At 37.5% G+C, this 14,044-nt stretch overlaps 1 protein-coding gene across 2 annotated transcripts in view; it reads left to right on the top strand.

Moving 5' to 3' along the window:
- The window catches only part of LOC129776740 (uncharacterized), a 120,977-nt gene that overhangs the window by 50,855 nt on the left and 56,078 nt on the right, over positions 1-14,044 (top strand). The window lies entirely within an intron of this gene.

The following is a 14,044-nucleotide window of genomic DNA, read 5'->3' as shown; positions in this document are numbered from 1 at the left end:
CATAATCGCCCAATATTTCTCTATTGGGCGAAGCTCCGGCGCGTTGGGCGGGTTCATTTCCTTTGGCACGAAGGTGACCCCGTTGGCTTCGTACCACTCCAACACGTCCTTTGAATAGTGGCACGAAGCGAGATCCGGCCAGAAGATGGTCGGGCCCTCGTGCTGCTTCAATAGTGGTAGTAAGCGCTTCTGTAGGCACTCCTTAAGGTAAACCTGCCCGTTTACCGTGTCGGTCATCACGAAGGGGGCGCTCCGCTTTCCGCAAGAGCAGATCGCTTGCCACACCATGTACTTTTTGGCAAACTTGGATAGTTTCTGCTTGCGAATCTCCTCCGGAACGCTGAATTTGTCCTCTGCGGAGAAGAACAACAGGCCCGGCAGCTGACGAAAGTCCGTTTTGACGTAGGTTTCGTCGTCCATTACCAGGCAATGCGGCTTCGTCAGCATTTCGGTGTACAGCTTCCGGGCTCGCGTCTTCCCCACCATGTTTTGCCTTTCGTCGCGGTTAGGAGCCTTCTGAACCTTGTATGTACGCAGGCCCTCCCGCTGCTTGGTCCGCTGGACGAATGAACTTGACAAATTCAGCTTATTGGCGACATCCCGGACCGAACTTCTCGGATCACGTCTAAACTGCTTAACTACGCGCTTGTGATCTTTTTCACTGACGGAGCATCCATTTTTGCCGTTCTTCACCTTCCGGTCGATGGTTAGGTTCTCGAAGTATCGTTTTAGTACTCTGCTGACCGTGGATTGGACGATTCCCAGCATCTTACCGATGTCCCGATGTGACAACTCCAGATTCTCGAAATGAGTGCGCAGGATTAATTCACGACGCTCTTTTTCGTTCGACGACATTTTTGCAAATTTACGAAAAATTGACAGTGAAGCATGGCCAACGTGATCTATACACTCTTATCTGATTATAAGCGAAAGCCGAAGATATAATTCCTAAAAATTAAATTTCTACAGCGTTTTTTCCGTGATGCAATTTGATGTGACACACCCTTTAGCTCATTCAATTACCAACAAGAGTTTCATAAAAAATACCAACATTTTTTTTAAATTACACTGAACAAAATATTTAAAAAATCAAAAAAGACAAAAAGGCAGGGGTGTCTTCGTAGCCTAACTGGTTGCGTGTCCGCTACTAAGCGAACAATCATGAGCTTTTAACTCACGGCCCTCAACTGATGACCATCTTTGTGTGTTATTCTAGCTACTACGTCCATGCATCAATCATCATGTGATGGGGATCCCAGCCTCTCACTCCACATACGATCGATCTGCTTCATCGGTAATTGGTGCTATTTATAAACACAACAATGGAAGCCTCATATCAACAGTCTCGCTGTGTCCAACTATAAACATTCGAACAATAGAGCTATTCTTACACCGAGAAATGCGACATGTGCTGTGTATCGATAGAATAGGAATGAATACTCTTTCGCCTAAATGGCTAATGTGTAACAGATAAAAATGTGTGTCGATGAGATAGGAATACTTTTACGCCTATATGGCTACTGTGTAATATACAACATGAGAAAAATGTTCACGAAAAATTCGGCTCTGTTACAGCTGAATTGCTAGATGAGCCAAGTAATAAAAATAAACAGATAATAAAATATATAAAAAAATCAAGGGCAGCTTTTCAAACATGCTGTTTGGTTGAACACTTGCAAGGATGGGCGACAGGAAATCCGTAGACTTTTCCTTCTAGGATATTAAGCTTCGGTCGAAGCTCTTCGTCCAAAAGTAACCTCGGTTGAGACACTCCTCAGAGCACTTGGGTAATTCCCGTTACGAAATGGACTGTATTGATTGGGCTAAAGTAAACTTACGGGATATATTGAAAAAGACAGTTTTGCCTTTATCCACGTGAGAATATGAAAACCTTTCACTTCAATTTAACCTTAATCGATCTTTTATTTCACTTATATGATGTTAGCCCTACTATATACAAGAGAACAATGAATTCTCGCGTAACTTTTGAATAGATCCAATGTAACATTTTCGTCAACTAGAGAAAAACGAAGTTGAAGACCCGAACATTATTTCGCGAGTTGTCTTAAAAATCGATCTCTGTCGCTACTTTCACCACTAGCAGTCAAGAATAACTCGGAAAAATCAATCTTAACTGTTGTTCCGTAACTTCGGATTGAAGATGAAGACTCGGAGCGAAAAATGATACTTTGGACGTTTTGACTGCCCGCGTTTGCACATTGGAATATTATATTATTATATATAAGAAAGAAAGAATAAAGATAAGAATTTTAAATTAATACTATAAAAAACGTAATAATAATTTTTAAAATCGAAGCAAAAAAATGAAATAATTATTTTTTGTCAAAGCAACAAACTAGCTGTATATAGAATTTATGGGAGTTTTCAAAACTACATTTTGGTTTGCGGTGCGATCTTTATTTATTGGGTTATTCACCATCAATTTTTTGACGTAGGACTACGTCTTAAATTAAGGGTGCCAAATCAGAAAACAGCTCACGTTTTTATGAAATAAAGTTAATGTTAATAACTATTTAACTAGGTTAACTAGTTTTTAACGCGGATTTTCCTATTAGCGCGGTTTTTTACGCGGATTTTCCAATTAGCGCGGTTTTTTTTACGCGGGTAACGCGTAAAAAAAGACCAGAGCAATATTACATCTCTCACTCCGCTCACATTTCGTCTTCATGTTCCGCCAGAGCATATGACAGTAATCAGTGCTTGCGACGGAACTTAGCGCTTATGACGGAAATTAGTACCGCACTCTACCACGATGCTTACGTAGATTTTAGGTGAACTGGTTTTTTTACGCAGATTTTCCAATTAACGCGGTTTTTTTACGAGGTACGTATCCCCCGCGTAAAAAAACTGGATGTACATTACAATCCCATAGTCTGTATATGGCTTAAATTGATGAAAATTGGAATCATTCCCATTTCATTTGTTCTGTCCATTTGTGTGCTTTCCCGAACAGAGCTGTCAATAACGGGCAACTTATGCAGCCGCTAGAATAGAAACAACGAAGGGTGATAGCGAAACGAAAATATTTGCTCCACCCTTGCATAGTTTGTAAGCTGAGAATTTTTTTTCATTTTCAAACAATCATTCAAATATAAATATCTCTGTATGGAAAAGTTATGTAGAGCCGTTCTAGCAATCAAATGAAAGCTGTTTGATAAAGTTAATTGGATTTGTTGTTGAGATGGTTATCAACATATTGTTTGAAAAACAAAAAAAAACGATTTTTTATTTCTCCACAATTTTTTTGTCCACTACACAACTAGTTAAAAATATGTTCGTAAAATATTCCAAAACTTGAAAGTTGTTCAAAATGATATACATCCCATACTCATGCGTTATTTTTTCACGAAGTTGTAGCATTCAAAAACATCAAAAATTAACAAAAAAATTCGACTTTGCGCTATGTTCCTATAATTTTTTGTCGAGTGTATTATAAAAACAGCTTTTTTGTAACAATTATGTTACTAGTTTTCTCGTAGTTGACTTATGGAACAGAAATCTCTTCGAGAAAGCCAGTCGCTAGATAGTGCGTCCACAGCATTTACAACAAGAGATAATTGGCAGTGGACGTCCCTTTAAAGGTAAAAAACCTAAGAGTTTTCTCGTAGTTGGCAGTCAATATGTCAATAAAAAAATCTTATCGAATAGTAAGACATGAGCTTGAAATATATATTTCTGATAACATATACCGCTCTCCGAAATCTAAACGCATAATATAGACTATGAAGTTAAGAGATATGTTAAAAAAAGGGTCTGGGAAGTTTCCATTATATGTGTTTCCACACAATCGCGGCGAGAACAATAAAATTAAATTTTTCCGCCCACTCGCAGTCATTCATGTGTCAAAGAATGACTGCGGAAAGGTTAAGTACTCGTATAATTCCGCCAATTCACGCATAAACTCCAAAGCCAAAAATAATTGTGGAAGCTTGAAACTGGAAAACGGCTTGTGCGCAATTTTGATTAGATCCGTATCCTTTGCCGGGCCGATTTTCGCGGCATATAACGGCAACATTTCGCTCGATTGCGTGCCCAACCAAGCAAGTTGCCCGGTTATCTTCGCGTTTCCGACATGTTTACATTTCACTGGAAAGTCCTTCCCCAACCGTGCTCTATTCATATTGTTTCACTCAGGAGCAAACGAAAACGCTTAAATTAGCACTTCCCAGGCTTTCCCAACATACGGTTTACGGAGGGGGGGGGGGTGTGCTTGATGGACTCAAGGTTTAACATAATGGTGCAAAGCTGCAAAAGTGTGCCGTAATCACAGTTCGCTGCCACGTGTGGTGATGACCCTACAAAAACCGGTGAAACGTGGCTGTGATTGTGTTGGAAGGAACGGAATGTCGTGTATAGGAGAACTGTATAATATGCCTCTCCTCTCTTCAGAAGTTGGATAAGAATTAATAATACGTGTTTATTGAAAGAACATCAGAAAATTATTTTCATCGAATTACCACTTTCACTGAGCACTCAACTTAATGAATCCCTTCTACAGCGATAGCCTTCAAATATGTTTCCACCAACGAAAACCTCACAGATATGAATTAGAAAATTACATCAGAAATTCACATCTTCGAGAGTTTTTTTTGTTATTTTCTTAAAACATATTACAACTGCCAAACTTGCATGATAGTATGCTGCAATTCACTATCATGATTGTCCATGGCTTATGCATTTACATATGTTTTTTGCTGGTGCCCGAGAGGTTCAAGTGCCCGACAGACGCGTGTTATACCAATTTCCTATACTCTGTCCCGTTCGAGAGGGGAAAAGTTTCGAGAAGCTAAAATTTGTTCATTCAACAAAAATTCTTTGACAGGTTTTCGGGCTAGTTACATAGCGTTTTTTCCTACTTCACTGGAAAAGAAAATGAAATATAAATGAAATGCGCTTATTCACTTGGCGGAGGTGGGTCGTTCTCTGCACATGAGTTTTAACAATGTTTTTTGGTCTTCAAGTTTTCCGCAATAAGTAGCTGATGAAGGTTAAAGGGCTGGATGAAAAAGTAATTAACGTTCCAGCTGGTGTTATGTTTTGTGTTTCAAGCTAAATGTGAAAAAAAAGAATTCATAATATACATCCTTCAACGTAGGACTTGGTTTAACAGGAAGGTATTGGGTGTAAACTGAACACGTAGTAAATATGGAAAAAAATCGAACGCTCCATCATTTTATGATAGATCACAAAGATGTTTGCATCAATCGATTTGATATGTGCATCTGTCATGATAAAAAAACATTTTTTTAGATAAACAATTGCATAATTGTAAAATGTCTAGCATTATCTCAACGCACTAAATCCCACGTTTTCATTACTCATGATTTGTGCTTCACCGACCAAAAGTAGCAGCAGCAAAATACAATTTGAATACATCATGGCATCATGGCCACTGCGTGTTTATCAGTCTATTCAAGAGAATAAGAAATATAAGAAAAAGTAGCCATCATATAAATATTCGGTTCGCTCTAGTCAACCTCAGTATCGCACCACATAAGGAGCAGTCAATAATCTTTCTTAATGCTGATATCACTTGCAACAACTTTGCACGATCGAAAGGAAGAATGGAAGATATCGCACACAGCTAAGTTCCTGAAGAGAAGCGAAACATTGCGTCGTAAGCCTCACCACTGTGTAATTATCCTGCCAATCAGAAAGCATTAAAATAGCCGCCCCTCTGTGAAGCGATCAGTCATTTTCTAACCGTGAAGTAGTTAACACCATCAAACAAAAGGATAAATAACCTGAAATGAAGAAAAGTAATCGATCACCACATCAGCAACATTAACAGAAAGAACCTCAGCAGCAGCAATGGGAGCTTCAATGGCTTCAATTTGATATGTTGATTATCTAAATCGGTTGAGTGGTTCAAAATTTATGAATTATTGAAAAAAGTCATTTTTGGGAAAAAGTGGAAAAAATTGATTTTTCGGATTTTTCGGCCCTGATTGTTACGTAACAAAATTCAATTTTTATTCCTAAATAAATTCACGGGCCCCTATATGCTTTAGCAGCTAGTTTCGATTCTGAGACCGAATGAGGTGTGTTTCCTGAGCCAAGATGACAAAGCACGCGTTTTAATGGATTTAACAGTAGTCAGTAAGCAAGCACCGATAGATGCATCTCGAACAGAGTTACAATATCCACATAATAATCTGTATTTCAAACCTGAAGTTCCAGGACCAGACTTTGGAGATTTAGAAAGGCATCGGATGATATCTATATAGGTGTTGAAGATGTAGAAATAGAAGCTAATGAACTGAATATTTTGCCTGCCTTCGACTAGTCGATTCGGTCCTGTTGACAAATATTGCTCGTGCGTTTTCGCATGCGAATTTACTTGAACAAGTCCGAAGCTCATGTATCGTAGTGGTGGTGTCGCTACAGAGGCAATCATGGCTCATGGCTTGCATGGTGCGCGACGACGTGAGATAAGTATTTTGTTTTTCCCTCTCTCTAACACGTGTCATAGAATTTTCAGTTTTGTTTCTTGGGGGATCTAAAATGGGGGAGGGGGTTTTTGTTTGTATGTGTTTTACTTTCAGTCCTCTCCTGTCTCAGCGTTGAATTTCTAGTGCTAGTGTAACTATGTCGCACGCACATAAGAGTGCTCATGGCAAACCACAGTGAGTGATAGAGACGAATGAACTCTCAGAGTTTAAAGTCTCTCTAATTCATTACCGATTACCGATAGTGAGTGACATCAGCATTGTGGTGTAGCGAGAGGGAGAGAAAGTGTCGATACATCGTGAGGACAGCCACTAAACGCAGAAAATTAGCTTGGTGAAAGATCAACAAGCAAGTTTAAATATTTTGTATATTTTAAAAGTGGATATGTATCACTAGGATTTTAGCATGATTGAGAATTTTCAAATTCATGTTTTGGTTTCGTGGTTGATGAAAAGGGAGCGATCGATAGTTGAGGGAATGTATCGCCGGTCCGATTGGCTTTACAGGAGTTTCTCGGTTACCTTCTCAGGTTTCCACCGTCGTTTTTGGAATTCGGTCAAGTGTACGTGCATTACAATAATTTTCGGTCCTATTTAATCCTATTTAAAAATTCTCTCAATTACCTTCTCAGGTTCCCTAAAGATAACCCTCTCCGTCGCGATTGGAGTCTAATATAGATACGCGAGAAGATTGTAATATATCGCCGGTCGGATTGATTTAAGAGGAGTTTTATCAGAGACCTTCTCAGATTTTCTAGAAATAACTCTCCGACACCACAATTGGAGCTGCATAAAGCGTACATACGCTGAATAATTTCCAGTCTTATCGATTTTTGAGTAGTTCTCTCGGTTACCTTTTCAGGTTTCCTAAACATAACTCCCGTCGTGGCGATTGAAGTGTGATGAAATGTATGCGCGATGATTATAATACATCGCCAGTCGGAGCGGTTTTAGAAGATTTCCCTCGTTTAGCTTTTCAGGCTTCCTACAGTTAACTCTCCGCTGACGCGATTAGTTTTGGATAACAAGTACGTGCAATAAATAAAAGAATATAAAGCTGGTCCAATTAATTTACAAGTTTTCTTCCCAGTCAATCAACACATAATCCCTACCGCGTGTTGTGATGCATGAGATTTTCGGAACTTCGTTTCGTTGAGTGTTCGATAGTTCGTGTTTAGATAATCGCATCACTTACCGCAGTGAATCCTGATTTTTACCTCTCCGTACTAACAACTATCCCTTCCCTGATATTCGCTAGGGAACCACACTATAGAGGCGACCCTTCTGGCCTTCGGGCGGTGAATATCATACTAACATTCCTTCCCTTCCCCTGGTGGCTGTAAGGACGTGGCCGGCGTCGTTATTGACCATTTAAAGCTCGAATCACCGAAAATTGCACAACGAGAATGATTTGCTAGTCCCAAGTGTCATTCTGTGTGTTCTTTGTGCAATTTGGTTGGTTCAGGTCAATCACGGAGAGCAACTACGAATTGTACAGTCTACCCAAGCTCAAGCTCATCTGCTGAACCATCAAATTGTTGGACGAATAAAGCTTGAATAACAAATAGAAATTTAAATAAAACCATACTCGATTAAATTGTTCAGAATGAAAAAATCTTGTTCTGTCCATATCCTTAGCATTAGCTACAAAGTAACTTTATGTACCCTTCACAAGCGTTGACAGTTCCCCAATTAAGCCTTATTATACTACCTTTTAATTCATTACTGTCATTACATTTTTGTGTGTACTTGAAATGTATCATAATGAAGGTATTTACAAGGTAATTGAATAAATTTCCATTGAACCTCAATAAAGCAATGTATTTTCACTACAGTGTATTTGTTTTCAGGGATTACGCGGATACCATCAACATCGTCTAATCAATGACTTCAATGTCAATCGATAAAGCGGAATTAGTACGATATTAAGCCGACTGTTTTACTCGTCACTTGAGGACATCCAAGAGCCTTTTGCAAGTAGTGAAATGTAACGACAGGAACTACTCCATTGAACCAAGGAGTAGTGTAAATCAACATCAATTTATATGAGTCCATGTTCCTCTTAGCTTAACGCCGAATGGGTTGAAAGTACCAATCCCAACCCAATCCCAATCCAATGACAGCATTAATTTTCCGTCTATGTTTGTTCAAAATGCTATGAACTTGTCGAAAGTTCCTCTGATGTCACTACTTGCATATAAGAAACATCCGTAAGAAAATTTGATTCCGACCTGGGCAAATATCTATTTTTTCTATGTTGAACGAACGACTTTCATTTTGTGTGAAGATTAGCGTTATATAACATAAAGGGGAGGGGGGTTTATCTTGCGTTACTTTTTGTTACATCGGGGGAAGGGGGGTTTATCTTGCGTTACTTTTTCTTACATAGGGGGGAGGGGGTCATAAAATGGCATTTCTAGCGTTACGTTATTTGTGCACGACGCCTAATAATATATATGTGTACAAAGGAAGTATAAATCGCACACTGTGACCTGACAAAGCTTGATACAAGAGATAATGAGACAGTGTTGCACTCTATTGTGTCTCAAGCTGATGGAAAGTTGCTGTTGGTAATGGAATTTTCCATCCCCTTCGGGCTGGGTACGCGCTTTTGAGGACGGGAGCGTACAATATTCAAGGGGGTTTTTGAGATATAAAAGTTTTTAATATTATTAGGCGTACCGGTAAGTTTCTTCGGTTTTACAACAGATGACGTAGCTTGATTACTATTCCAGTGAATCAAATATCCAGACATTCGTTGGATAGCTACTGTCATTGCGCGTCTTTTTCAGTTGAGGCGTGAACAACATAGTTTTTTGCCACTTCGAATATGTCGAATTTCGTACCAACGAGAGCGTTCTTGCGGGGAGTGTTACTTCATGACTTCAACATGAATAAAAAAGCTGCGGAAAGTCATCGCATTTTGATGGAAGTTTATGGTGACCATTCTCCAACTGAGCGAACGTGTCAGACGTGGTTTGCGCGGTTTAAAAGCGGTAATTTTGACTTGGAAGACGAAGAACGTTTCGGACCGCTAAAAAAGTTTGAAGATGAAGAATTGGAGGCTTTGCTAGATCAAGATCCGTCACAAACGCAACAAGAACTTGCAGATACACTTGGAGTAGCTCAGCAAACCATATCCGATCGTTTAAAAGCAATGGGAATAATCCGAAAGATAGGACATTGGGTGCCGTATGAATTGAAGCGAGATGACGAACGCCGTTTTTTCACGTGCGAAGAACTGCTCCAACGGCATAAAAGAAAGGGTTTTTTTTTGCATCGAATCGTTACTGGCGATGAAAAGTGGGTCCATTACGACAATCCTGAACGTCGGGAAACGTATGGATACCTGACCATGCATCAATATCGACGGTCGCGCGGAATATTCCCGGCCAAAAGATTATGCTGTCTATTTGGTGGGACCAGCTGGGTGTGGTGTACTATGAGCTGCTAAAACCGAATGAAACCATTACGGGGGACCTCTACCGACGACAATTGATTCGTTTGAGCCGTGCACTGAAGGAAAAACGGCCACAATACGAGCAAAGACACGATAAAGTTATTTTGCAGCACGATAATGCTCTGCCGCATGTCGCGAAACCGGTCAAAACATACTTGGAAACGCTGGAATGAGAGATCCTATCCCACCTGCCGTATTCTCCAGACATTGCTCCGTCCGATTATTACCTTTTTCGATCGATGCAACATGGTCTGGTTGAGCAGCACTTCTCCAATTTCGATGAAGTCGAAAATTTGATCGATTCGTGGTTAGCCGACAAACCGGCCGATTATTTCTGCAAAGGGATCAGTGAATTACCAGAAAGATGGGAAACAGTTGTGACTAGCAATGGGCAATACTTTGAATATCAAATTTGTAACCATATTCGCAGAATGAAGCACTAATTTTTGAAAAAAAACAAAAAAACTTATCGGTACTCCTATTAAATCCAGTTTTTGATTAGGATTTTCTGACAGTGTATTTAAAATGTTATTTTTCATAAATAGTTCATTAATTTTTCAACAATTTTATTTTTTATTCAGACATCTGGATTTTGAGTTACGGTTTATGGAAAGAAAGATCAATGATTATGAACACGCTTTTTAAAAAAATCAGTCGTAATTTAAATTGGTCATATGATAATAAAAATTGTGATTTTGGGTAGCTTCCATCAATCGGAGAGGGTCGGGTCAGCGGCCGGCTTTTTTGAGATGGAATTGATCCATAGTATATAGTTTTTCATGCAGAATGCCATGTAGATTCAATTTTTTATATTATATTACTTGGTTGCAGAGCATTGAAATTTTATGATTTTTTTAAAATTCACATCTCCTTTTTGGTGATGTCGGACACGGCACCATTCTACGTCAAACTCTGATAAAGGGCCTGGCTGGGTAACGGAGTAAAAAGTGCCCCCAAACCAAATCGCCATGGCACATATTGTATAGGATATTAAATAAGAAATTTTGACGGTTTATTTGAAGCCCTATGTGGTTTAACATAGGCAATGAAAAACGTACTTTTTCATTTATTTCACGCCATCCTCAATAGCTTCGAGATAAAAATTTGACAAAAAAACACTGAATGTGCATCTCACTACGGTGTATCAAGAAAAAATATCGAAAACAAATTTCATCAAAAATTTATGTACAAAAAAAATTGAAATTTTGATTTTTTTTGTGGTTTAGAGATTTAATACTCTAATTCATATTTCAATGTGTTCCTTCGGCTTTTCAAGATATGTGTGATTTTTTTCAGATTTTTTTCAGTGTTGCGTGGTACATAAAAATATTTTTTTTTATATTTCCAAAGAGTTTGGCTGAGTAGGGGAGTAAAAAGTCCCCCAAACCAAATCACCAGCTGTATGAAAAATATTGCATAGGGTACTAATTAAAACATTTTGGCAGTAGTACCATATATTTGAGTCCTTATATGGTACACCATAGGATCTATGGTGAAAAATGTACCTTTTCGTTTTTTTCACACCATTCTCAATAGCTTTGAGACAATATGAAAAAATACTGAAAGTACATCTTTCTAAGGTGTATCGATAAGTATCTTCAAACTATTTTTTCATCAATTTAATCATAAAATAAAATTTAAATACGCAGTACAAAAAAATATATATTTTCTGGCATTTCGAAATTTTGAAAAAAATATAACTTTGAGACCCACTTCTGCTCTGATTTTCATTAAAATGCGTTCGTATGTGTCTTTTTTTCTACATGTGGTGTAATTTTTCTTGAATTTTCCTGCATTGCGAAACACAAAAATAATTTTCTTCATCGTCTGCATTATTATTTTTATTTTCTTGAAATCGATCATTTAATTGTATTCGTTGTTTTCAATTGTAAGGGTTGGTTTAGACTAGTGATATATTCATGTGAAGAAATATGATAAGATTTATAGAAATCGCATCAACCGTTTACACTAGCGTGAACTTCTATAATGAATATATTCTTATTTTCGGTGAATTTATTCACCTGAAGTAGAAATGCATCCAACTTTAGTGATTTCTCACCAGTGAGAAATTCACAAGCGTTTACATATGCTGAATTAATTCAAGTTATATATACCTCGAATAAGTGTATCATATTTATTCTCACCCGTCTACACCTATTTTCAGGTGAATAAATCCATCTATAGCTATAGATCTCCCTAGTGTAAACCCGCCATAAGATTAAAATATAAAAAATAAAAATAATTCGGATTTTTTTAAGTGTTCTTCTCATTAATCCGAATGATCTTTCCACAAGGATTTTATTCTTACTCACAGAGCTCTATCGTACTACTGACTCCTATGAATTTGGTAAATCATCTAAATCCAATGATATCATCATATCATCAAAATAATCTCATATATTTTAAGATAAGAGAAAAAAAAATCTTTGTACAGCACAATGATCTAAATATACCTACAAAATTTAGACATATGATAAACAAAATTTAAAAAATATTAGTCTTAGAGATATTAGAGATAATGGGTCTTTCAATTCAAAATAAATTAAAAATGCCCAAAGGCAAAAAAAATTGTTTTTTCGCGCAATCCTCTTAATAATTCAAGAAACATACATACGAACGCATTTAAATAAAAATTACAGTAAAATTGAGTCTCAAAGTATTTTTTTTTTTTCAAAATTTCGAAGTGCCTAAAGTATATATTTTTGGTGTGAAAAAAACGAAAAAGTGCATTTTTCACTATAGATCCTATGGTGTACCATATAAGAACTACTATGGTACTACTGCCAAAATGTTTTATTTAGTATCCTATACAATGTTTTCCATACAGTTGGTGATTTGGTTTGGAGGACTTTTTACTCCCTTACTCAGCCAGACTTTTGGAAATATAAAAAAAATTTTTTTTGTACCACGCAACACTGAAAAATAATCACACATATCTAGAAAAGCCGTAGGAACACATTGAAATATGAATTAGAGTAATACTGAATCTCTAAATCACAATTTTTTTTTCTAAATTTCAATATTTTTTTTAATACTTAATTTTTTTTTGATAATTTTTCTAGATACACCGTAGTGAGATGCACATTCAGTATTTTTTTTCAAATTTTTATCTCGAAGCTTTTGAGGATGACGTGAAATAAATGAAAAAGTACGTTTTTCATTGTAGATCCTATGTTAAACCACATAGGGGTTCAAATAAACCGTCAAAATTTCTTATTTAATATCCTATACAATATTTGCCATACAGCTAGTGATTTGATTTGGGGGCATTTTTTACTCCCTTACTCGGCCAGGCCCGTAGTATTCGTAGAACAATATATAAAAAATATATTTGAGGGAGTTGTTTTGAGATATGACAGTTTTTAATGTCAAATTCAATTTTTTATTTTATTCAATATAATGTTTGAAAACCATCTTTAAATATTGTATTTAACGTGTTATTTTTCCCTGTGAGTTCATCGATTTTCCAACAATTCATTCGAGACAAAATTGAGTTTATCAATAAAAAAATTTCGAGAGATTTTTAAAATTTGTTTGATTCAACATATTTCGTCCGAAAGATAAAACATTTAATTAACCCCTTCGCGTACAACATCGAGTCTCACTCGTAGCGTACTTGCATAACTTAGGGCGCTAGAACGCTCAGCAGAGTTGTGAAATCACTTGATTTGTGACGTATTAAATAATACGCTAAGGGGTTAAATAGCTAGTTCAGATAGGAACTCACAAATTGAAAACAAAAAATAATAAATAGCCCAATACAAGCGCAATTCTACAGCTATTATCTTGAGATCTTTCATTTTTGTACCAGCGAAACACCGAAAGAAATCCTTATAATTACTGTGCAAAAAAACAACAATGCTCTCCAGGAACGTTCCATCATTCCCAAAGCGTGCAAGTGCGCACCGGCCACTCTGTACGGTCTGGTTTGCTACAGAGCGTGGGAACTCGGGAGGAGGGTATCTCTTGTTTATATGGTCGCCATAGGAATATGCGGTGTTTTTTCGATAAATCCGCCGTGGTGGATATCGGTTCCCGCACCTGCTGATGCCATTTTGTTTCCACGAGGCCGCGGGTGCAAGTGCGCGCGTTCCGTCAGAGAGCAAAATTATAT

The sequence above is a fragment of the Toxorhynchites rutilus genome, chromosome 3 (assembly GCF_029784135.1).
Source record: "Toxorhynchites rutilus septentrionalis strain SRP chromosome 3, ASM2978413v1, whole genome shotgun sequence".
Taxonomy (NCBI): domain Eukaryota; kingdom Metazoa; phylum Arthropoda; class Insecta; order Diptera; family Culicidae; genus Toxorhynchites; species Toxorhynchites rutilus.
The sequence above is the reverse complement of the archived record's forward strand: the minus strand, read 5'-3'. Positions and strand labels throughout refer to the sequence as shown.